The following is a 23,474-nucleotide window of genomic DNA, read 5'->3' on the forward strand; positions in this document are numbered from 1 at the left end:
TCACCTGCTCTTTCCTACCCAGCTGGTCTTGCCAACATAACAGCAAGAGGCTGTTATCACTGGAGTGGGCAACTCTTTCTCTTTACCATCTTTCTCATGTCTCAGACTCCCATGTCTATATTTAGGACATTCCCCCCTTCTCTGCCCTGTAGTAGAAGCCATTATCCATCCACCCATCTATCTATCCATTCATCTGTTTATCCATCTATCCACCCATCTATTCATCCACGCATCCATTCATCTATCCATCCATTTATCCATCCATCCATCTATCCAACCATTCAATAAGTATTTACACAACATCTTTTAAGTACCGGGCATCATGCAGCAAAGCTGTAATCTCTCTGGGGACATGTTAAGTGAGCAATTAATGGTCTGTCTTGGAGCTAACTTCTTGGATGCAGCTGTTGTGAAGAACAGAACAGCTCTGAGCCCAGTGTCTCTGGATCTTTCCAAATGAGTCTGCATACCTCAGATGCTACCTCAAGGCCAGTTGCCCTGGCACTAGTCCTGTGAAATGGAGTACAGAGAACCTGAAAGCACCCTATCCCATTATATCAGTCAGGGAAGGTTACTTGTATCAAACAGACCTCAACATGTGTAGTCACATGAGAAGTTTGCTTCTTGTTCAGGTAGTACTCTTGGGCAGGGGCAGAGGTTGGTGGGCAACCCAATTCAGCACAGTTATTCAGGGGCTTGGCTTGGCAGAGTTCTTCCCTCTTTACCAGGTCAGTGGTCACTTCTAAGCTTGCCCAGAGTCATCATCATTCCAGCCAGCTAGGAGAGCATGGTGGCATGCATGGGAGACTTTGAAGACCCACTTTGGAAGAGGCTCACATCACTTCTACTCAGATCCCTTAGCTACTAGCCACATGGCCATGCGTTGTTGCAGGGGACACCAGGCAGTGTGTGTCCAGGAAGATGATTAGAACATGGATTTGGTTAACTTCTCTTAACCTCAGCTTCCACATCTATGAAACACTCCACTGATGTTCCTCAAAGTCGGTTGATAAAATCTCTGCTGGGACCCACTGTCGGCAGGTCTAACAACAGTCCATGGTATCCCTTCCCCGATGTCAGACCTGCCTACATCCTGCCAGAGCCACTCTGTGGGTGAAGGAGAACTGAGCCCTGTTCGTTTCCCCATCCTGTCTGCTTCTTGGTTCTGCCTTTTCAACCTGCTGCCGAGACTGAAGAACCTTCATCTGACAGGGTGTGCTCCAGCAGTGTATTGACTGGCTGGTGTCTTGGGAATGTTGAGTGCCTTCCTCTATAGAAGCAGCTGTAGGTGGGGTGGTTAGATACCCACCAAAGCCCAGCCCCCATCTTCTGGCCTAAGGGGTGGGCTGCAGGGCGGCCCTGGCACCTGGGTAGTTCCCATGGCAGCATCTCAGGAGGCTCAGCAGCAGGGAGTGGGGGTGGAGTACAGAGTACCCCCCTCACCGCCAAAGCTTTGTGAGTGACTGGTTCCCATGGCAACTGTGGGGTGGCCTTCACAACAGCCAGGAACTGTGGCCCTGGCTAGAAGCTGACAGTGAGTAAGCCCAGAGCCGCCTGTGGCCGCAACGTGGAGCAGGGCACTTTCCAAGCCACGCTGTTTCCATTACCATCAGGCCCTGAATAGCTCTGTTTCTATCTCGTTGGAAAACATTTACTGAGCATCTGTACGCCAGACACTGTTGTGGGTGCTCAGAACTGAGAAGAAGATGGTCACTGGCCCTGGTTTGGCAGGGCTCCCAGCCTGGAGGGGTTGGATAAACCTCCACGCAGAGAGGCAGTGCCCATGTGACCCAGGCAGGAAGGAGGGGGTGGAAAGACTCTGGGAAGACTAGAGGCAAGAGGATGAATAGGCTTCAGGAGGAAGGGAGAAGGTTTGGTCTAAACAGCACCTTCAGGACTTCCCTGGTAGCTCAGTGGTAAAGAATTCGCTTGCCAATGCAGGGAACACAGGTTCAATCCCTGGGCTGGGAAGATCCCACATGCTGTGGAGCAACTAAGCCCGTGAACCACAGCTATGGAGCCTGTGTTCCAGAGCCCAGGAACCGCAACTACTGAAGCCCAGGCGGCAACTACTGACGCCCACGTGCTGCAACTACTGAAGCCGGAGCACCCTGGGAAGCCCAAGTGCCCTTGAGCCTGTGCTCTGCAATAAGAGAAGCCGTTGCAAGAAGGCTGAGTGAGGAGACAGCTTACTAACAAGGCCAGGTCTGGATCTTCTGTCCTCTGGGGACTGGAATAGTGTTCTGCTAGGCTTCTCACTGGACCATCTTTCCACCCCTCACCTGTATGCCCCTGATGGCTAAATGTCATCCCTAGGGCCACGTGCATCCCCTTCACCTGCGGGGCCTCCGCCTGGAGTGGCCACTGATTGGACCGTGACCACAAGCATTTCACACTTGAGCTCTTTGTCCTTGACGGTAGCATCTCACTGGAGTGTCCCAAGTAGCAGGTGAAGGTGGATTTGCGTGCTTTGCATTTTTCTCTGCACACTTTGGGTTCTTAATAAATGCAGTAAATTCCCAAGCAGGGTCCCCCAAACTCAGTCTCATAAAATGCGGGCTTGTGTTATAATGGGGTAGGTGGAATGCTCAGGGGAGCTTGGTGCCAAGGGCAAGAAATCAATCACCCCTCTATAGCCATCTGATCCTCCATTATGGTGGGTGCGTTATCTTGGGACTTCATTATGTACAGAATAAAGACATCATCTCTGCCAAGTGCACAGGGAGCAAACTCTACCTGCAGATCTTGCAGACACAGTTAGTGTGGCGATGAGAGATTCAGATGGTTGGGTCGTGGTTCGAGCTGGGGAGGTGGTCCTGGGGAAAGTCCGCACCTCAGTACTGCACTGGTCCTGTGCCCTGAGCCAGGTGTCCATGGATGGATGCAGCTGCCTCTGGTGCCCACCGGCAGAGCCCTGGGGTCAAGCAGTGGGGGTGTTGAGACCCCAGGCCAGCAGGGAGCCCCTCAGGACAGTGCCTGGATGCCCCCCTCCCCCAAGTGCCCTCCTCAATCCAGGCAGACCTCCTGGATCTCATCAGGCCACAGCTGCCTGGCAGTCTGGATGCAAGAGCAGAGTGTGGCCTGGTTCCCATCGCTGGAGTGCTGTGTCGGCCTGTAATCGTTGTCAGAGGGCACATTCCAGGTCTGTGGTTTAAGAGGAGAGCACGCTTTTGTCTACAATCGAGGAGCCGTCCCCCTCTGGGTGTTTAATGCTTCTCTGAGGCTCAGCACCACTCCTCCTCCGGTCTAGACCTGACCATCCGGCTTTGATTTCAGACACAGGCTGGCAGGATGCTGGGAGGGGCATGGGGCCCCCATCTCCCCCCACTGCCTGACCAGTCTGGTTCTGCCTCCGATCTTAAACGTGCAGATGTGGCCAGATGAATGTGCACTGCGTGGATTCCCCAGGGAGTGCAGGACTCTGCGTCTTTACTGAAAACACCCAATAAACCACTGGCCTCAAGGCTCTGTTTCAGGGCAGGGCTTGAATGCAGCCCCCTTCAGCCTGCCAGGGTGCCTCTGACCACATCACTGCTTGCGGTGCACATAGACACGACTCCCTGAAGCCCCATAAGGGAGCAGAGGCGGGTCCAGTCTACTCTCCGTGTGCCGGGTGGTTCTCTGCAGTAAGCACTCTGCTCTGCACCCGGCGACATGGGGGACCACCTGTCACCAGGAATGGGGAGGCAGATGAGCTGTGGATCCCAGCCAGGCGTCCACTCACCCACGGGAGGCTCTGAAAGCTCACTGGCTGAGGTTCAGGGTACACCCTGGCGTGTAAGGAAGAGTCTGTCTGAGTGCGGTGAACACTTTGCTAGGTGACAGCCAGCCCAGTGGTAACAGCCAGCTATCCCATAATGAAGCGCCGAGAGAATTTCTATTGGCCAGAGAGCCAGAAAATGAAGGCCTGTGTGTTAAACAGCTTCACCAAAGAGGAGACGCGTGTTGGAGCTATAGGGAGGTTGTGTGGTTCCTGAGGCCGGAAGAAGGCAGGCCCAGGACTGGGCTGACTCACGCTCGGAGGGCAGCCTTTGAGCCGATGGATACATGCACAGCCAGCTAGCCGGCCACAAGTCAGGGCCACTCCCGGCGCTCGGGAATCTGGGGTCAATTAGGGATCCATAGTGCCAGAGCATCTAAAACTACTGCAGACAGCAGGGCGGGCTCTGCTGTAAGGGCAGAGGAATGCAGAATGCACGGGCACAATTGTGCAGTCCCTAAAGTAAATCAACGTTCTCCCCGCCCCCACTCCCATCCCCCAAGTGGGATTGCCTGTGGCTAAGTCTGAGCCACACACTGACCACCGACTGTATCACTTACCCTTTGCCGTGGGTGCAGAAGTCACAGTCATTTAGGGGAGGTGTCTGTCAGCTTCGGAAGGGCCACTGATAACTCTCCTCTTCTGATTTCACCCACATGGGATGTTGTTCAGCTAGAGGTTTCTGTGATTCTTTGACCAGAATGTGAGGTCTTTATTTGTCTCTGTTGTGGTTTCTCATTGCTGTGTCAGCTGTTATCTCCATGGGCGGGGGGAGGGGTGCTGAGTTTCGAATGCAGACTGGCTCAGGGAAGTGAAGGGTAAGTGGGGTCACTTGGTGGAGCCCAGGGGCAGCGGGACACAACCTGGACACCCAGCCGGCGACATCTAGGGGATGACGGATCCCTCCCAGGTGTCCCTCCCCACAGGCTGCTGGGTCTACGCTGAAGCTTGCATCCTGGATCGGAATGCCTCCTTCCTGCTTCCTCCTCTTTGATGCAACTGCCTTTGGTCCCCCGACTCCAGCCATGTGGTCCCCGAATGGGGCTGTCTTCCCTCTCATGTCTCTGCCTCCCGGGCCACAGTCCTTGCAGGGGAGGACGCCAGAGCCAGCCCCTCCCTGAGGTGCATTGAAACGACAGCTGGTGGGGGAGAGGTGTTCCTTTTTGGGAGACGGAGAAGAACCAGGGGGCTGCTGGTGGTCATGGCCTCCACCTGCAGGAGAAGAGCATCCACCCCCTTTCGACGACAATAAAGCCAAAACGCAGACAGCGGCACGTGGTGAGAGCGGCCGGCAGGCTTGTCTGAATTTGAACCCCATTCCCCTGGTCCCCGCGGACCTCCTGCATCACTTGGTTCTATGAACCAATATTCCTCCTGTCCAAGTCGCATTCATGCCATTATACTTGTGAACAGTTTCTTAGTTCTGCATCATGTTGTCGCTATTATTTCTGGTGCACAATTTAGGGCATATTTCGGCAGCTGAGCACCCATTCAATTCAGCATCTCCCAACACATGAAGTGGGCTTGGAAAGGGGTCATCCCAAGCGAAGGCTCAGAAGACAGGCAAGACTTGCTTCTTCCCATCAGAATCTGACGTTGAAATAACACGTTCAAGCTCCTGTTTTATAACTGGGTCAAGACTCAGTTATACTTGGTTATAAATAGCCAGCGCTCAGTATCACGAGTGTTGTTTCAAATTTGCACTTAGTGAAGCATTTAGTATTTACCAGGAAAGATGAAAGGCAACAACAAGAAAGATAAACCCAAGATGACTCTATAACCTCTTGTGAATACTAGGGTTTGCAGTTTGTATGTGGAGGTTGACAACCGTGAGCTTCCTTTTCCAGCAAGGAGTTAGCACATAGGATTTAGATCAGATGTCAGATTTCCCCATTCTTGAAGTCCATCCTACAAATCTTAATTCAGTCCAAAGGAGCAAGTACCATTAAGGCAAGTCTCCGTCTTACAGTCTGACCCATAAGTGATCCTAACACACTGATCTCATCCTGTTACTCAAAAACCCTTTAGCAGGCCACCCAAATGCCCTCAGTGTGAAGCCTTGGTTGCAGGTAGCTTTCAGGCCCTACAAGACCTCTGCGCCCAGCCTGCCATCCCCACCTTCCCCAGAAATCACTGGGGCTCTGCTGAGCTGCTCCCTACAAACCCCTAGCTGCCAGCCTCTGGGAGGATCAATCTCCATGCTGAGAAGGTTCTTCCTTCACCCTCACCCCCAGCCATCTACATCCTATCCACCCATAACAGCCAGCTCACATTCCTTCCATCTTGACTTCTTCCCCAGATTCATTCTTTTGCATGAACCTGGTGGAATGGTAGAATTTCTCCACTATTTACTTTTTCCTTCTCTTTTTGGCTGCACTGCTTGGCATGTGGGAATCTTAGTTCCCCGACCAGGGATTGAACCCACACCCCCTGCACTGGAAGTGCAGAATCTTAACCACTGGGCCACCAGGTTACGTTTAAACTCTCTCAAACAGGAACTTCAGCGGTTGGTTTAGACTGTGCATGTATCTGGTTGCCCTTTGCAGACTGCACTCCTTGAGGGCCACCAGCAGCTATGTCCTATGGGCAGTGTCCTCAAAGCAGAAGAAAGGGCAAGGGACAGAAGGCCTAGGTCCAGTCTCTGCTGCGGGACCTTGAGCCCATTCCCCACTCTATGGGGTGTCCCCGGCTCCCCCACCTGCTGCACCCTCCCCTGGTCTGCCTGGTGGCCTCTGCTGTGTGCCGCTTCTAGCTCAAGACTCACCTCGTTAGAGACTCCTCCCAGGAAGCTCCAGTCTCCTTCCTCTGGGTCCCCTCCCGTCCTGGGCACACCCCTACCTGGTCGTGTCACCCTCGCTGGCTGTCTTTGCTATGCTGTCTGCCTCCCAGTTTGTCAAGAGCTCCCGGATTCCTCTTGGGTCCCTGGTGTTACTGCAGGGCCTGGAGTCCGGCAAAGACTCAGCACAGCTCATTTCACGAATATGAGGTGAATCTGCTTACCTCACAGGATGATGACGGTGGTGGTTTAGTTGCCCAGTCGTGTCCAACTCTTTGCAACCCTGTAGCCCGCCAGGCTCCTCTGTCCATGGGATTCTCCAGGCAAGAATACTGGAGTGGGTTGCCATTTCCTCTCCAACCTCACAGGATAAGATCTCCCAAATAAATAACAATGAAATAATACTTCTATGATAATAGCAAGTAACAAAACAGCTTCGTATTTGTCACATGACTCATCTGACAACACAGTCCGTGAAATAAGGACCATTGTTATTGTGTCATAAATATGCATGGATTAAATCATAATAAATCACCACAAACCCAGTGGCTTGTAACAATACACATCCATTACCTCGTGGCCTTACATGTCAGAAGTCTAAAGTCATGGTGTTGGCAGGGCTGCAGTCCTGAGTGATCGGAGGAGAATCCATCTCTTGCTTTATTCAGTTTCTAGAAGCTGCCTGTGTTCCTTGGCTCACGGCCACGTCACTCCAACTGCCGGCTCCCCTCACCTCATCTCTTGGGACTGACTCGGACCCCCAGGACCCTGGTGGTGATGCTGCGTTCATCTGGATAAATCAGGATTATCTCCATCTCAAAATCCTTAATCATATTTGTGAAGTACCCTTTCCCCTGTGAGGTCACCTAGTCACGTTTCCAGGAATTAAGAAAGGGGCATCTTATGGGAGCCATTACTCTGCCAACCACAATGAGGAAACCGAGAAATACAGAAGCAATTCTGTGGAAGAATTGCTAAGTGTAAAGCATTTTGTAAGCAGGAGATTATAATAGTGTTGCTCATAGCATCAAGCACTCGGGAGATATTCAATTAACACTTTGAAGTGGAAGTGATTCCTTTAAAGTGAAGTGAATTGTCCCAGCATCTATTAAAGCGCCTGTTTGAAGATTTTAACATTTAGTTTTCCAATCTTGCAAAATGATCTTTGAATTCTAGAATTCTAGGGTCTTTTTATTCTCATTTTCTTATGATCTTGTGAACATTACGTTATCATTTAGTTCTTGCTTATTCCTTAGGCGATCTCTGTGAGGCAGTGTAACCTTATTTACTATCTGAAGAAGCAAAGTCATTCTACCTTTGAGTGAGTCGATACCACATTAAGATTGCAATGAAAGCAATGATCAGACACTTCCTGTCACATAATAGGGATTGAAAATACAGTCTCTCTTTCCAGGCCAAATCCCATGGATGGAGGTGCCTGGTAGGCTGCAGTCCATGGGGTCGCTAAGAGTCAGACATGACTGAGCGGCTTCACTTTCACTTTTCACTTTCATGCATTGGAGAAGGAAATGGCAACCCACTCCAGTGTTCTTGCCTGGAGGATCCCAGGAACGGGGGAGCCTGGTGGCCTGCCGTCTCTGGGGTCGCACAGAGTCGGACACGACTGAAGTGACTTAGCAGCAGCAGCAGCATGCATACATTTGGGCTTCCCTGGTGGCTCAGATGGTAAAGAATCTGCCTGCAATGCTGGAGACCCAGGTTCGATCCCTGGGTCAGGAAGATCCCCTGGAGAAGGGAATGGCTACCCACTTCAGTATTCTTGCCTAGAGGATCCATGGGCAGAGGAGACTGGCGGGCTACAGTCCATGGGGTCACAAAGAGTCTAAGCGACTAACACTCAGTTTGCACTTTCCTGCACACATTAATCTGCCGTTTGGCATCTATAGGGTGTCTTTCATGCACCAAGCCCCGGATGACATATGTGAGCACTGATGAACATGGGAAGTTGCATCCTCTGATGAGCTTGCAGTTCCCTGAGGAGGACAAATGTACAAACATGCAACTATGATGCCACACGAAAGGAGCATAAGCCAGGAGGGAACTGTAGGCTGTACTCCTTGCCAGGGCTGTCCAGGGAGCCCAGGTACTGAGACGTGTAAGAAGGAACTGTGGATGTAGATGTGGCTGTGAGCGATGCAGGGAACAGAGGCTGGAAGGGTCTCCTGTGGCTGGTGAGCCCTGAGGTCTGTGAGGAGCAGAGGAGGATGCCCAGGAGGGAGTGGGTATGGGGGGCAGGATGTGGGGGAGATGAAGGTGAAGTGGGTGCTACCTCTTACAATTGGACTTCCTTGGCTCTGTACACTGCACATTGTCCTATTTGCTTTTGTCCCTGATGTCTTTCAAGCCTTTTAGTCTTAATAAATGCATACGTTGAGATAAGACACAGTGTGTTTGCCCGGGGGCACCCAGGAGGCATCAGAGGTTTAGCATTGACCTGGGAGATACCTGGAGGCGTCCCCACCAACAGGAGCCTTCTCTCTAAGTCTCTGAGAGTAAGTTACTGTTGAGGCTGCAGGGTTCAAAAGGGCTGTACTGGTTCCCTCTCTCCATCAGTAAAGCTCCCGACTTTGGCCTCATCTTCAAGCCCCTTCTCTCAGCAGATCAGTTAACCTCTCTGAGCCTTCATTTCTTGGGGACAATAATACAAGTTCCCTCATCTCTTGTAAGGATGAAAAGATTCAATACAGACGGTCCCCAGCTTATGATGTTTTGACTTAATGATTTTTCTTCTTTCAGTTCAGTAGCTTAGTCGCATCTGACTCTGCGACCCCCATGGACTGCAGCATGCCAGGCTTTCCTGTCCTTCACTATCTCCCAGAGTTTGCTCAAACTCATGTCTATTGAGTCAATGAGGCCATCCAACCATCTCATCCTCTGTTGTCCCCTTCTCTTCCTGCCCCCAATCCCTCCCAGCATCAGGTTCTCTTCCAATGAGTCAGCTCTTTGCATCAGGTGACCAAAGTATTGGAGTTTCAGCTTCAGCATCAATCCTTCCAATGAATATCCAGGGTTGATTTCCTTAGGATGGACTGGTTCGATCTCCTTGCTGTCCAAGGGACTTTCAAGTCTCTTTTCGTCTTTACAATTGTGCAAATGTGGGATGCATTCTGTAGAAACCAGTAGAAATTTTGAGCGTGGCTCCTTTCCTGAGCTAGTGATATGTTTTCCTGAGCTAGCTCTCTCGTGACGCTGAGCAGTGGCAATGCCCACACAGTGGACCATGCGATCCACAGACTGACATGCTCACTTTTCCAGACCCAGACAGTCGCTCTGCTTTTCACTGTCAGTACAATGTTGGATCAATTGCATGAGATAGTCAACACTTTCTTATGAGGCAGATTTAGTGTTGGGTGATTTTGCCCACCTGAAGGCTGATGTAAGTGTTCTGAGCACGTTGAAGGTAGGCTGGGCTAAAACTGTGAGGTTAGGGTACTAAACGCATTTTCGTCTTAAGATATTTTCAATGTACAATGGGTTTACCCGGACGTAACCGCACTGCAAGTCAAGGAGGATCTGTATATGTAAAGTTCCCAGCTCAGTGCGTGCTTTGAGCTTAACAGGCACACAGGAAATGTGCCAATCATTGGAAAATTGTGCCCAAGGGAAGCTTTAATTACAGTTCCTTTTTCTCTCTCCCAACTCAAGGATTTGCTTCCAAGACAATTAACAGGCCACAGAATTCTGCCACCTCTCAGCCGCTGCTGATAGTCAACAGACTTCTGGAAGGGTCTGTTGAAGCGGGGACACTCAGGCAGGTGCCGGCGTGTGGCTCCACGGCCCCACATGCATCCAGATTGGTGACCGTTACACAAGACATGTGCTTAAATATTTACTATGCACAGAGTCCCCCCAGCACGGCGGGGCTCAGGAGAAAGTCCAAGAAGCAAGACAGCTTTGGCATCAACCACTCCTCGCCTGGTGGAGCAGATGCCTTGACGGGAGGCATTGTCAACAGACGGGGCAACTGTTGCTTTAAAAAACTAACAACAATTATCGCCCCTCAAACTCAGGAATAAATATCAGGCGTGACAGATCGGATGTCAAACGTAGGCAATTAGAATGGCTCCCTGGTACCATTTCACTGAGTATTCCAGAACGTAAGTTCCTGGCGTGGATGCCTGGTGAGAATGCTACAGGCAAGGAGGGGGAGGAACAGACATGATTCAGCACCATCTCAATGCTGCAAGAACATTCTTGTAATCACTATTATTTCTCTTTTTAAAAAAATGTATTTATTTTATATTTTGGCTGTGCTGGGTCTTCATTGCTATAGGGGCGACTCCCTGGCTACTCTCTGCTGGCACATCGGCTTAGTAGTTCCACGGCATGTCGGATCATCCCGGATCAGGGATCACACCTGTGTCTCCTGCATTGGCCGGCGGATTCTTTAGCTCTGAGCCACCAGAGAAGCCCTCTTATTTCTATTTTACAGAGAAGAAAGTCTCTGGCTCAGAGAAGGTGAGTAATGTACCCAAGGCCACACAGAATGAGAGGCAGGGCCAGGGTTTGGCTCTTGGCTCCTGGCCTTTACAAGCATGGCACAGGGGAAAGACTCATACAAGAAGAGCATTCCAACATCCTTTCGAAAGTCTCCTTGAGAACACAGGCCTCAAGAGCTGCCCGGGTGGCCAAGAGGCCCTGGCTTTATTTGACAGTCAGAGGAAGGAAATTCCATCCATTAAAAGCATCCCTGATCCTCAGGCCTCTCTGTCAGTTTCCTTCAGAGAGGATCACAGCAGTGTGTTCAGGGAGGTGGACAAGATAGGGCCAGAGCCGATGCCAAACAGGCAGCCGGGGGACCATGGCCATTGCCAGGGTAACCGAAATCCACGCTATCGAGGGATTTCTGGAAAGATCCAATTCTCTCTTGGATCCCATCCAGGGACATCGAGTGAAAACAACACACAAGAAAATTTCAGAGTTGGGAGGGGAGGTAGGCACCACCTGCTGACTGCTGCATCTAGAGGGCATGTCTCTGGGGTGCCCTGCAGCCCAGGGAGCCCATATTTCTGCACCTGGAAGGAAAGTCTGCTCAGACTCTCATGGGAATCCAGGAAGGCCGCCTGTTTCAGGGGCCTGGAGGCCGATGCAGAAACCCTTTAGGTTTCTTCCCCGTATCACAGACCTGGGGCTCCCCAATCCTGGGAAGAATCTGATTTTGTAGGTAGGGGGGCTGGTGGTGGTGGGGAAGGGGCTGGTGGTGGGAGTTGGGGGCTGGTGGGGGTGGGGGCTAGTGATGGTGGGGGGGCTGGTGGTGAGAAGGATGGTGGGGGAGCTGGTGGTGGCGGAGGGACTGTTGGTGGGGTAGGCTGCTGGGGGTGCTGGTGATGGGGCTGGTGGTGGGTGGGCTGGTGGTGGTGGGGGCTGGTGGGGGTTGGGGATGGTGGTAGGGGGGATGGTGGTAGGGGGAGGCGGGGGTGGATGGTGGTGGTGGGGGCTGGTGGGGGTGGGGGATGGTGGTGGGGTGGGGATGGTGGTAGGGGGAGGCGGGGGTGGATGGTGGTGGTGGGGGCTGGTGGGGGGGTGGGATGGGGGTGGTGGTGGGGGATGGAGGTGGGGGAGACGGGGGTGGATGGTGGTGGTGGGGGCTGGTGGGGGTTGGGGATGGTGGTGGTGGGGGGGATGGTGGCAGGGGGAGGCGGGGGTGGATGGTGGTGGTGGGGGCTGGTGGGGGTTGGAGATGGTGGTGGAGGGGATGGTGGCAGGGGGAGGCGGGGGTGGATGGTGGTGGTGGGGGCTGGTGGGGGTTGGAGATGGTGGTGGGGGGGATGGTGGCAGGGGGAGGCGGGGGTGGATGGTGGTGGTGGGGGCTGGTGGGGGTGTGGGATGGTGGGGGTGGTGGATGGTGGGGGCGCTGGTGGCAGTGGCGGGACAGCATCTGCATTTCTCCTGGTGGTTGGACGTGGGAGGTCTGGGGCCGGATTTTGAAAACTATTGCTTTTCCTGCCAACACAGCTTCCACTGCAGGCCCTCTGACTGCCTGGAGTCTCAAGGCATTCTCCAGAAAAGACTTCCACACTGCAATCAAGATGAGTCTTCCCTGGGCTCATGGTTGAGCTGCGGGGGCCCGTCAAGGCTCAGGGGGAGGGTTGTCCCTGTGACTCTGCTCAAGTAGTCCCCCCACCCCAGAAGAGTGTCCCCCTGGAGTGGGTGGCCTGGGATCACCCAGAGATGGACAGACAAGAGCTCAGAGCTGGCTGGCTCCCTGCAGCCTGGTGGCCCCGAAAGGGTTAAGGGTCTGCCTGGAAGCCTGGATTCCAAGGAGTAATTTGAGCCCCTGGAAAACAGGGCCCTTTCTGTCTGGCACTCTGGCACCCCAGCTCTGATGCATGTCCCTGGGGGGGCCCAAGACCTCAAGCCTCCCCTCCTGCCTTCCCCCTCAGTGAGGGAAGAGGTTAGCCAGCACTCCCCGCCCCTGCCCCCTACCCCAGCACAAAGAATGCACACGCAAGGAGAAGGGGCTGCATCTACACAGCACTCCTGAATGTTCTGGAGTATAAAGTAAACAAGTGAGTGAAGTAGTGACTGAGAGATGCAAAATATGTCCCTTCAAAGCAGGAGAAGTCTGCCTCCTTCCCCCGGCTTCACTGTAGGCCCTTCGGCTCTCTTGATCTTGCAGGGTTATAACCGCTATTTTGGTGACTGGTAGAAAACTCTTTCTTTAGGAAGGGAATTAATGACTTTGAAAATTTAGTGCTTTGTAAACACAGTACGGAAAGCATTTCCCCTGGGCTCGCCTTATTCCTTGGCAGGGAGGGAAGCTGGACGGGAGAATAAATGGTTCCAGCCCGTGAGAGGCCCCCACACCAAATGCTGTCTGCTTCTCGTAAAACCCAGCCCCACAACACTGGGGTGCTCCAAACCCTGAGAAAGGAATGTCAGAGAAAGCAAAAGAAGCAGGGGGAATGAGACCCGTCCATTGAAAAAAAAATACGAAAAGGTGAATTTTTCTAAGATAAATGCATATTTCAGTAAAAACTTATGTCCTTGGCAAATCCGACTTTAGACCTGAATTAGAGGAATCTGTTGTTTACAGAGCCCAAACCCTCAGACTAATTACTCTCTTTGTTCTTTTAAACTTTTAAGGCCTGGCCAGTGACATAAAACCCTTGGAAATAAAAAACCTCTCAGGACAAACCTTCAACTGTAGGCATGGGAATAGTGATGGGGGGGGGTTGTATTCTGGCACGGATGCAGCAAGTCACTAACACAACTGGGCGGTGGGGAGGGTGGTGGCTCATTTGATAAAATAGCAGCCTTCCAGGCGCTTTCCCAGAGAAGTTTCCTGGGCCCCAAGATCTTTCTCCTTCAAAGCTGCCTTTCCCACAGGCTGGCCTTTTCTTGCCTAGTTACTTCCTCCTTGAGAAAAGCACCTGGCAACCTCATTTTAGCAAATCTTCACATCTCTGAAAGTTAGCCAGTCCCTCTTGGGGACCCGGCGTGGTTGTCTGGGGTGTTGGAGGGGATGGGGTGGAACTGCCCAGGTCTGATCCAGGGGATTCATTCATTCTTCCCCAGCATCTGAGTTTGGTTGTGTAAACTCATTTATTCTTTAAACAACCTGTATTGAGTGCTGAGTATATTTGGATTTGGTTGAATCCTTGAGATTTAGGAATTGTCTCAATACTTGACTTAGCAAGAGCAGCCAAAGAAGTCTATGACTTTGGGGATGTCAGAGTTTTTCAGTCAGCCTGCCATGACTTTCTGTTTCTCCCCATGTTTCCACACACAGCACCAGCCAGACTAGTGAAATGGTATTGCTGGGTGTCTTCTGGGCCTTGGGGTTTGGAATGATCCTTCCTATTATTTCAACATCATAAGGAATTTCATAGATTTTTTAATCTGGAAAGTGTATATAATAAAATTGTAAACCAACTTAAAATTTTTAAAAATGAATCTGCTACCCAAGTCCCCTGAGAAATAAGAAGATGCTTTCTGAGGGCAGGAAATCAGAAGAATTGGGCTTTGAGAGTCCCTTAGACAGCAAGATCAAACCAGTCAATCCTAAAGGAAATCAACACAATATTCACTGGAAGGACTGATGCTGAAGCTCTAGTATTTTGGCCACCTGATTTGAGGAGGTGACTCATTGGAAAAGACCCTGATGCTGGGAAAGATGGAAGGCAGGAGGAGAAGGGGGTGACAGAGGATGAGATGGTTGGATGGCATCACTGACTCGATGGACATGAGTTTGAGCAAGCTCCGGAAGTTGGTGATGGACAGGGAAGCCTGGTGTGCTGTGATTCATGGGGTCACAAAGAGTCAGACACGACTGAGCGACTGAACAGCAACAACAATTGCATACATAAGAGCAAACTCTAGAAGAAACAACTTGGAGGCGTCCATATTAAAGGCTAAGTAGAATTAAAAGTGCTGGTAAATAGCTAGTTTTGGAAAAATACCACCACACAGGCAGGCTGGCAGAGAATTTTAAAATTCTCTTTTCTTGCAAAAGATTACAGGCAACAAGTACTTAGGAGCCCTTTGACCTAATGTTGTGCCACAGAAACAGTACATCTGATGATGTCTTATTTTATTTTATTTGCATTTTGCTCTGTTTCGCAAAGGATTTAAGGGAGTTTACAAAGGAGACACAAAGTATAAACTTAATATACACTGAAAATAGGAGCAAGGGAAAACGGAAAGATAGGGTGGCAACATATAATGAAGCCAGGAGTGAAGTGAAAAAAACAAAATAAAAGTATACTGTGCAGATTTATAGACTTCCCTCCAGTAGGCTGCCAGTTTGGCAGTAGGAGTTAAAGAAGAAAGGGAAATGGATGGATGTTTAACATGAAAGTGATCAGTTACTTCGGAGACCACTTTGTTTGGAACCAAGGAAAGACAGGCATTTCTCCTGAGGGCCTTCCCTTGCCCATGTGTGTAATGGAGTAAACCACAACCTTAATAGCATCCTGTACCTGACCTCGCCTCAAATAGTTCAGAACCGAGAAACTTGCCTAGGACTTCAATTCATTTTTTTCTTGATGCATGGTCCTCTCCAAAATATCCTATCAGTTCAGTTCAGCCACTCAGTCGTGTCCAACTTTTTGTGATCCCATGGACTGCAGCATACCAGGCTTCCCTGTCCATCACCAACTCCCAGAGCTTGCTCAAACTCATGTCCACCGAATCAGTGATGTCATCCAACCATCTTATCCTCTGTCGACCCTTCTCCTCCTGTCTTCAATCTTTCCCAGCATCACGGTCTTCTCCATGAGTCAGCTCTTCAAATCAGGTGGCCAAAAGTATTGAAGTTTCAGCCTCTGCATCAGTCCTTCTGATGAATATTCTGGACTGATTTCCTTTGGGATGGACTGATTTGAGTCTAAGGGACTCTCAAGAGTCTTCTCCAACACCACAGTTTGAAAGCATCAATTCTTCAGTGCTCAGCTTTCTTTCCCTCTGGAGAAGGGAATGACAAACCATTTCAGTATTCTTGCCTGGAGAACCCCACAAACATCCCTGGGCATATGCTTCTTCAATTTGGATCCATGACTTTGGCCCAGGCAATGGAATCTTCCAGAATCTGCTCTACAGATCAAGTAGACAGGATAGAAAATATCCCCAGTGATCGTAGTTTTTCAACTTCCCTGTTTTAAGGAACATCCTGACAACAAGCATGTCCACGAGGGACTGATAAGAAAGATGGCTTTGAGGCAAAGGTCACCTGATCTGTACAGAGGATTGGACAAGCCCCCAACCTTCAGCCTGCCTGGGGAGGGGATAGGGCTCCCCTGGATCCAGACACACGACACCCATCCCAGGTCCAGTCTGCACACCACGGAGACCAGAATGGGCGGTTTGATATGTTTACATGGTAACAACCCTCTACTCCATCCCTTAGATGTTTTCCTCCCCTCTGGTCACATTTAAATGTGTTTAATTGATGTTTCTCCATGTTAGAGGATAAATAAGCCGCTCCCTTTGATAGAAGCCTGGAGCTTTCCCTAGGAGGAGAGCACCCTGGGATCAGCCTTCTCATTCAACGGCAATTAAACTACCAGTTTCCTCGCCCAGTGCCCGGGCTCCCGCGCTCCCGGAGTAGGAAGGGCGGACGCGCCATCTAGTGGCCGCTCTCAGAGCGTCCCCCCCACGAGCGCGCTCCTGACGCTCCCGGGGCTCCCTGATGGAAGGCACCGGCATCGCAGGGGTTAACCAAGAGCTTGTGCGGGGTGGTCTTCCGTTCTCCTTTCAGCCGGACTGAGCCTTTCCACTAAGAGGGTCGCAAAGGGGCCTGGGCAAGAAACCCGCTTAATAAAGATGCGGCGTATCTTCCCTCCTTGACTCAGACCCCTCCTCGCTCTGCATCCCTGGGCTACTAGTCTGTTTAGCCTGGGACGCGCGGGCCAGCACCGCAACGCGCACCCCTTCTGCCCTCTGATGCTGGCAGCTTTCTCCTTGTCCTCCCCGGTGCAGAGTTCCTGGCAACTCAGAGGAGCTCCACCTCAGGGTCTTGGAGCTCAGGCTGCCTCTTCCTACTCTTCCAACATCATCTGTTGTTCAGTCGCTCAGTCGCGTCCCACTCTTTGCGATCTCATGGACTGCAGCACGCCAGGCTCCCCTGTCCTTCACTGTCTCCCAGAGTTTGCTCAGACTCATGTCCATTGAGGCAATGATGCCTCCCAACCATCTCATACTCTGCCTCCCTCTTCTCCTCCTGCCTTCCATCTTTCCCAGCATCAGGGTTGATTTCCTTTAGGACTGACTGGTTTGAGCCCCTTGCAGTCCAAGGGACTGTCAAGAGTCTTCTCCAGCACCGCAGTTCAAAACCATCAATTCTTTGGCACCCAGCCTTCTTTTTGGTCCAACTCTCACATCTGTACATGACTTTTGTCGTCATCATAGGTTTTTGCAAACAAGCCCCAGGAACCATTTATAATAGGATTTCCATGAGAAGATATATTCCAAATTCCAAACAACCAGCATGTATGAAACTATTTGTAAGATAAGGACTTTCCTTGTCTGTAACTTTTGCTACCCAGTACCCACCTCCACCCAGTTCTCCTGCCAGGTCAAGATCAGGACCCAGGACTCTGGGACCCAGTATTTACCAAGTCAGCGGTGAGGGGGCCCCAGTTTGGCTTAGACTGGGCCACTTGTAGGATTCAGATCTGCCTGGGCAAATCTGATGGGCTGTGGAGTGGACCGGCCAGGAGTTGTGTGCAGCGGTCACTCAGGGCATGCAGCAGGCAGAGCGATGCACGGCCCGGATCCCCGTCTGGAAAGGACACGAGGCCCAATTACCAGGAGCACGGCCGGCTGACGGCCACCAGCTGCCCACTCCTCCGGGACATGCCTCGGCTTTCAAGCCTGATTGCACACCTACCCTTCTTAGGGGGGCCCAGACCAACTTCAGAGCAAGGCTGTGGTCCAAAGGCCCAGCATCTCTGCCCAGCACCGGACTCCTCTCCAGGGTGGGCTGTGCCCAAGAAAACCTGCCGAAAACCAACCCCCCTCCCCACCCAGCCTGACAACACCCGTCTCCCTTCCCACAGGAGTCACTGGGCTGCATGTCTGACTCTGTCTCTGGGTCTTCTCTGGAGAACCAACGCAACAGATAGCCCAACTCTGGGAAAATGGGCATCTTTGGCATCTTGGCCCCCAGTTGAGAGCATGACAATAACTGTAGGGGCCTTCCCAGGAAATCCACAACCACATCCACACCCACCTACCCATCCACATACACACACACATGCTTACTCAGTTTCACCAAGTGCATACCTCCCAGGTCATCCCAAGGACCTTTGAGTCAGGTTGACTTGAAGGAGGGGAGGGGGGATGGAGGAGGTGAGAGTGGGAGTTGATAAGAGAGCTTCCGGCATCAGCAGAGAAGGCTTAATTCTAATTTCTGCCTCGGATGTGACCCTCAGCCCAGCTTCCTATGAGCTCATGGACTCTGCAGATGAATTGGAAGCCAATTTCCTTAAGTGCTGTGCGAGGCCCTGCAGGCAGGCTGCCTGGCCGGCCCGGACAGCTCGGCTCTCAGAGAGTGGAGCTGGGCTGGCCTCCAGCTGCCCCCCTGGAAGGGGCTGGGGTGGGCACCGCCTTGTCTGGGGAGACCACCATGCCCAGCGGGCCCTGGAGACGAGGTGTCAAGCACCTTTGAAGGTGGACATCACCGAACAGAGTCCAGCTGGAGAGAAAGAGATGGCAGCTCAGTAGTGGCATATTCCAGGGCCTCCTCCAGAAGTCCCTCTTCCTGAAATTATTGGGGTGGGTTGGCAGGGGGATAGGTGTTCTCCATGAGGGGGTGAAGAAAGGAACCAACAAAACAGGATTCTTCAGGAAGGCCAGTGGTGCTATAGGACTTAAAAAGACACACACACACACACAGCATTTATTATCCACCAGGCCCCACTTAAGCACTGACATATAGCACCTGATCTCATTCACTCATAACCTCGGGTGACAGGGCCTATCCTGAGTTCCATTTGATGCTCAAAGTCACTCATGCACAGAGAGGTTGAACAGTCTGTTAAAGTCACACAGCTAAAAATCAGCAGAGCTGGGATTTGATCCCAGGCAGTGGGGTGCGGGGCGGTTTGGTGGCCACCTGTGTTTTTAATCTCTGTGCTAGCTCTGTGCTCCATAGAGGTCAGCAACTTGGACGTTGGTGACAAATGGCTCTGGGTACATTCCCAGCTCCCCCTCTTACTGGTTGGAAGATGTCAGTAGGTTTCAGGCCTCTCCGTGACTCAGTTTCCTCAGAGGGGTGTAAAATGACATTAATCCCACCGCACAGAGATCTGTGAGGTCCAGATGAGCTAACCATGTAGAGGGATTTTGCTGGCACCCAGAAAAATGCTCAGAGTGACGCTGCACATATACAAAGTCTACGGACATATGCCAGCCACAGAATTCAAAGTGGCTTCTTCAAAGAAACTTGTGTTCCAAACTGCTCAGGCCAGCCACGTCATAGCAGGCCTTGAGGTTCGGAGGCCTGGGGCCACCACAGAGCTGAGGAAGCCAGGCATATCTTTCCCTATGGGTCTCTTGCTGGGCATGGGGCCCGTGGTGCTCCTGGTTGCCCGGCGCCCTCTGTCTTCAAAGGGTTTACGTGCTGGGCTTTTGCCCAGCCCCTGCTCATGCCTACCAGTGCTTGAATCAATAATTTCCTTGTTTCCCTGAGAGACAAGGGGTGTGTGGGAGAAGGCCCAGGGGACCCTGTCATCTGCCCAGCTGTCTGAAAGGTTGGCTGAGCCTGGGGAGGAGGGCGCGGGCTGCACCCACATGGGTCTCGCCTGCTTTCCATCAGGCCAGCCTGGGGCTTCTAACACCACAGAGCTGTTCCAGGGAGCCTGGTTTCTTTGGAAAAGGACACCCTTCCGGGGAGTTTAAAAGCGTCTGATTAATATACATTTAACCAACGTGACACTCTTCTACTACACGTGCTTGGTGTAAAGCAATATGTAGTCATATTCAGGAATACAGAACCCCAGTTCTACAAGAGAGAATGTGGTTTTAAGACTGGGGAGGTTGTCCTGGGGCTGCATAAGTGTAGGGTATGGGATGCAGCCTGGGGAGAAAGCAAGATTTTTTTTTAATGAATTTTTATTGATTTATAAATGATGTGGGTATTTGTTTTAAAGTAGGATATGAAGCAATTAAAAGTACAATGTAGTTTCACTTTGCAATTTGCATTCCATCAATCAGGATCCCCAAATACTCAAAGGCCTTCAATGAGATGTTTCTAGAATGAACCTAAAATTTTAATCTTTTACTTCTCATTTCAGAATTCATTAGTCTTATCTCCTTAGAGGCTTTCCCCCCAGCCCTCCGGCATGGCATGGCATTAAGAGCTGGGGAGTGTAGTCTCATCACCTAAATCAACTTTATAAGCCACCAGTGGCTCTGTCCTCACTTTAACTGGAAGCATGAGCCACTTGCCAGGACTGAAAATGTCATTTCACCCCTTGACTTTCCTTCTCTGTCTGCAGCATCAGAACTCAGTTCACTTTGGGACTTACCTAGTGGTCCAATGGTTAGCACTCCACACTTTCACTGAAGGGGGCACACATTCAATCCCTAGTCAGGGAACTAAGATCCTGCAAGCTGTGCGGTGCAATAAAACAAAACAAATAAAAAATAAACAGGAAAACCCAGATCACTTAGCATCTTTTACAGATATAGCAAAAAAAAAAAGATGTTTTTTTTCCCCATACAAAGTTGTATAAATATAAAAATAATGTGTGATTAAGTTTGTTAATTTAATGATAAGAGCACCAGGAAAGTTTATTAAAAAAAAAAACTGCCCTAAAGTTTTTAGTTTTCATTTGTCAACTTTACTCAATAAATAGTGTTTATTATAAACCAAGGACATGTCTAGCCATGGGGTTATAACATTGAACAAAATCGACAAAGATTCTGCTTTTCTGGAGCTTGATTTTAGAATAAGCATATTTTTCAAGAGAGTGCATGGATTTCGGAGTGTTAGGGTAGCAGTGTGATGGAGGGGCTCACTGGCAAGGCCTTTCAGAGGTGGGGGAAGTATCTGAGTCGAGATGTGGATGCCAAGGTGGAGGCGGCCACAGACAGTGGGACGGTAGGCCGTCGAGGGAGCAGGACGCACATGCAAAGGCAGTGAGGTAAGGATCCACACAGTGAATCCAAGAACAGAAGGGCCTCCAGGCTGGAGCAGGACAAAGAGGCCATCAGAGTGATTAGCAGGGCCCCAGGGAGGGGTTGGGCTCCCCTGTTGATGCCTTAGGAAGCCGTGGTGGGACATTTGGCTCTTCCAAGAAGATATGAGTGGTGGTGGGAGGTGGTGGGAGGTCAAGGATTATGGGAGTTTTCTTTCCTACGGTCTGTGACCTACTGGCTTGACAGTGGTACTCATAGTCCCCTGGTGAGAGCTGTTGCTGGACAAGGCTGCTGGTCCCCATGGGGCTGTGTGACCACCTGGCTGATGGAACCAAGTGGAAGCTGTGTGGGTCAGTGTTGACCAAGTGGATGACGTGTCCAGGTGTTTTCCCACAATCTCTTGCTCATTGGGGTCATCTGGGAAGCCAGGTGTTGAAGGTGGAAGTGTCATTTGAGAGAAGGATCCTCGAGAAACTCCTTGGAGAAGAAGATTCATGAATGAGAAATAATTCTTGCATTCATTTGAGCTTCTGATATTTAGGGGATATTTGTTAAAGCAGCTGGCCTATTCTGACCAATACAACTGCCTGCTCTGAGTAGACAGCAATCTCATGGATAATTGTAGTAGTAAATAACCCCCATGTTATTTAGCCAGTAATCAGAGCTCTGGCCTGATGAAGTCTTGTGTGGACTCAGAGAAAGAGAAGCAAACGACTTTTTCTCTCCACTCCATGGACAGGATTGTTAATGAGAATCAAAATGGCCAGGAATCTGAGAACAAAAAACAGGAGACATGAAAGCCCTTTAAAAAATGCACAAATCGAACAACGAGACCTGAGAACATCATTAGCCCAATTGTAGAGGGAACTGTGAATGAGAAAAATAAATCAGTGCAGTGACTGTCGAATCAGTCATCATTTATGCAGCAAATGTTTAGTGAGCACTTGCCATGTCCAGGACTCAGTGCACCATGGAAAGCAAGTCAGACAGGGTGCCTCTCCTGAAGGAAATTACAGTCCAGATATAGGAGATGGAGACAAATAGAATACATAAAACAGTGTTGTTTTTGTTCATTTGATAAGTCGTGTCTGACTCTTTGTCAACCTTATGGACTGCAGCACACCAGGCTTCCCTGTGCTTCACTATCTCCCAGAGTTTGCTCAAACTCATGTCCAGTGAGTCAGTGATGCCATCCAACCATCTCATCCTCTGTCACTCCCATCTCCTCCTGCCCTCAATCTTTCCCAGCATCAGTCTTTTCCAGTGAGTCACCTCTTTGCATCAGGTGGCCAAAGTATTGGAGTTTCAGCTTCAGCATCAGTCTTTCCAATGAATATTCAGGGTTGATTTCCTTTAGGATTGAGTGTTTGATCTCCTTGCAGTCCAAGGGACTCTCAAGAGTCTTCTCCAACACCACAGTTTGAAAGTATCAATTCTTTGGCTCTCAGCCTTCTTTATAAAGAAGATTCTTTATAAAGAGATTCAACTCTCACATCCATACATGACTACTGGAAAGACTATAGCTTTGACTATACAGAACTTTGTTGGCAAAGTGATGAGTCTGCTCTTTAATAAGCTGTCTAAGTTTGCCATAGCTTTTCTTCCAAGGAGCAAGTGTCTTTTAATTTCATGGCTGCAGTCACCATCTGCAGTGATTTTAGAGCCTAAGAAAACAATATCTGTCACTGTTTCCACTTTTCCCCCGTCTATTTGCCATGAAGTGATGGGACTGAATGCCATGATCTTAGTTTAAGTGAAATAATTATGAGTTCTAACAAGGGCTTTAAAGGACTAAAAAAAAAGTCTGAAACAGAAAAGCTGTGGGAAAGTGTAGGGGAGAGGGGAAAATTCTACCCCCAGGGCCAGAGAGAAGAGAAGGGTGGACTATAGGCTGAGCAGGGTGGAAGTCAGGACTGGGAGAGTGAGGAGTGTGGAGAAGGGGAGCCTGAAGCATTCTGCGTGCAGGAGGCAGTGTGTGCAAAGGCCCTGAGGCTGTAGCTGTACACTTTGAGCAGCTGAATGGAGACCATTGTGAGTCAGGGTGGGGGTGAGGGAGGAGGGCATGAGATGAAGTGGAGAGAAAGACAAGCTGGATTAAGCAGGGCCTGGGCCCTTCTGAGCATTTTGACCTTTATTTTCATTTCAGTCTCCCACTGCTTCCCGGACTTTCTGTTTAGAAGGACCCACCTCCGCCTTCCCCCAGACACTCTGCGCATTTCTTTCCAGCCTTTTCTGAGTGGGTGGCCGTCTGCCCCAGCCTGAGCACAGCCCAGCGCAGGCTTCATTTTCTCCACCTCCTCCAGCTCCCTGCTCCAGCCCCAGGGCATGACTTCC

This window comes from Odocoileus virginianus, chromosome 8 (genome assembly GCF_023699985.2).
Source record: "Odocoileus virginianus isolate 20LAN1187 ecotype Illinois chromosome 8, Ovbor_1.2, whole genome shotgun sequence".
Taxonomy (NCBI): domain Eukaryota; kingdom Metazoa; phylum Chordata; class Mammalia; order Artiodactyla; family Cervidae; genus Odocoileus; species Odocoileus virginianus.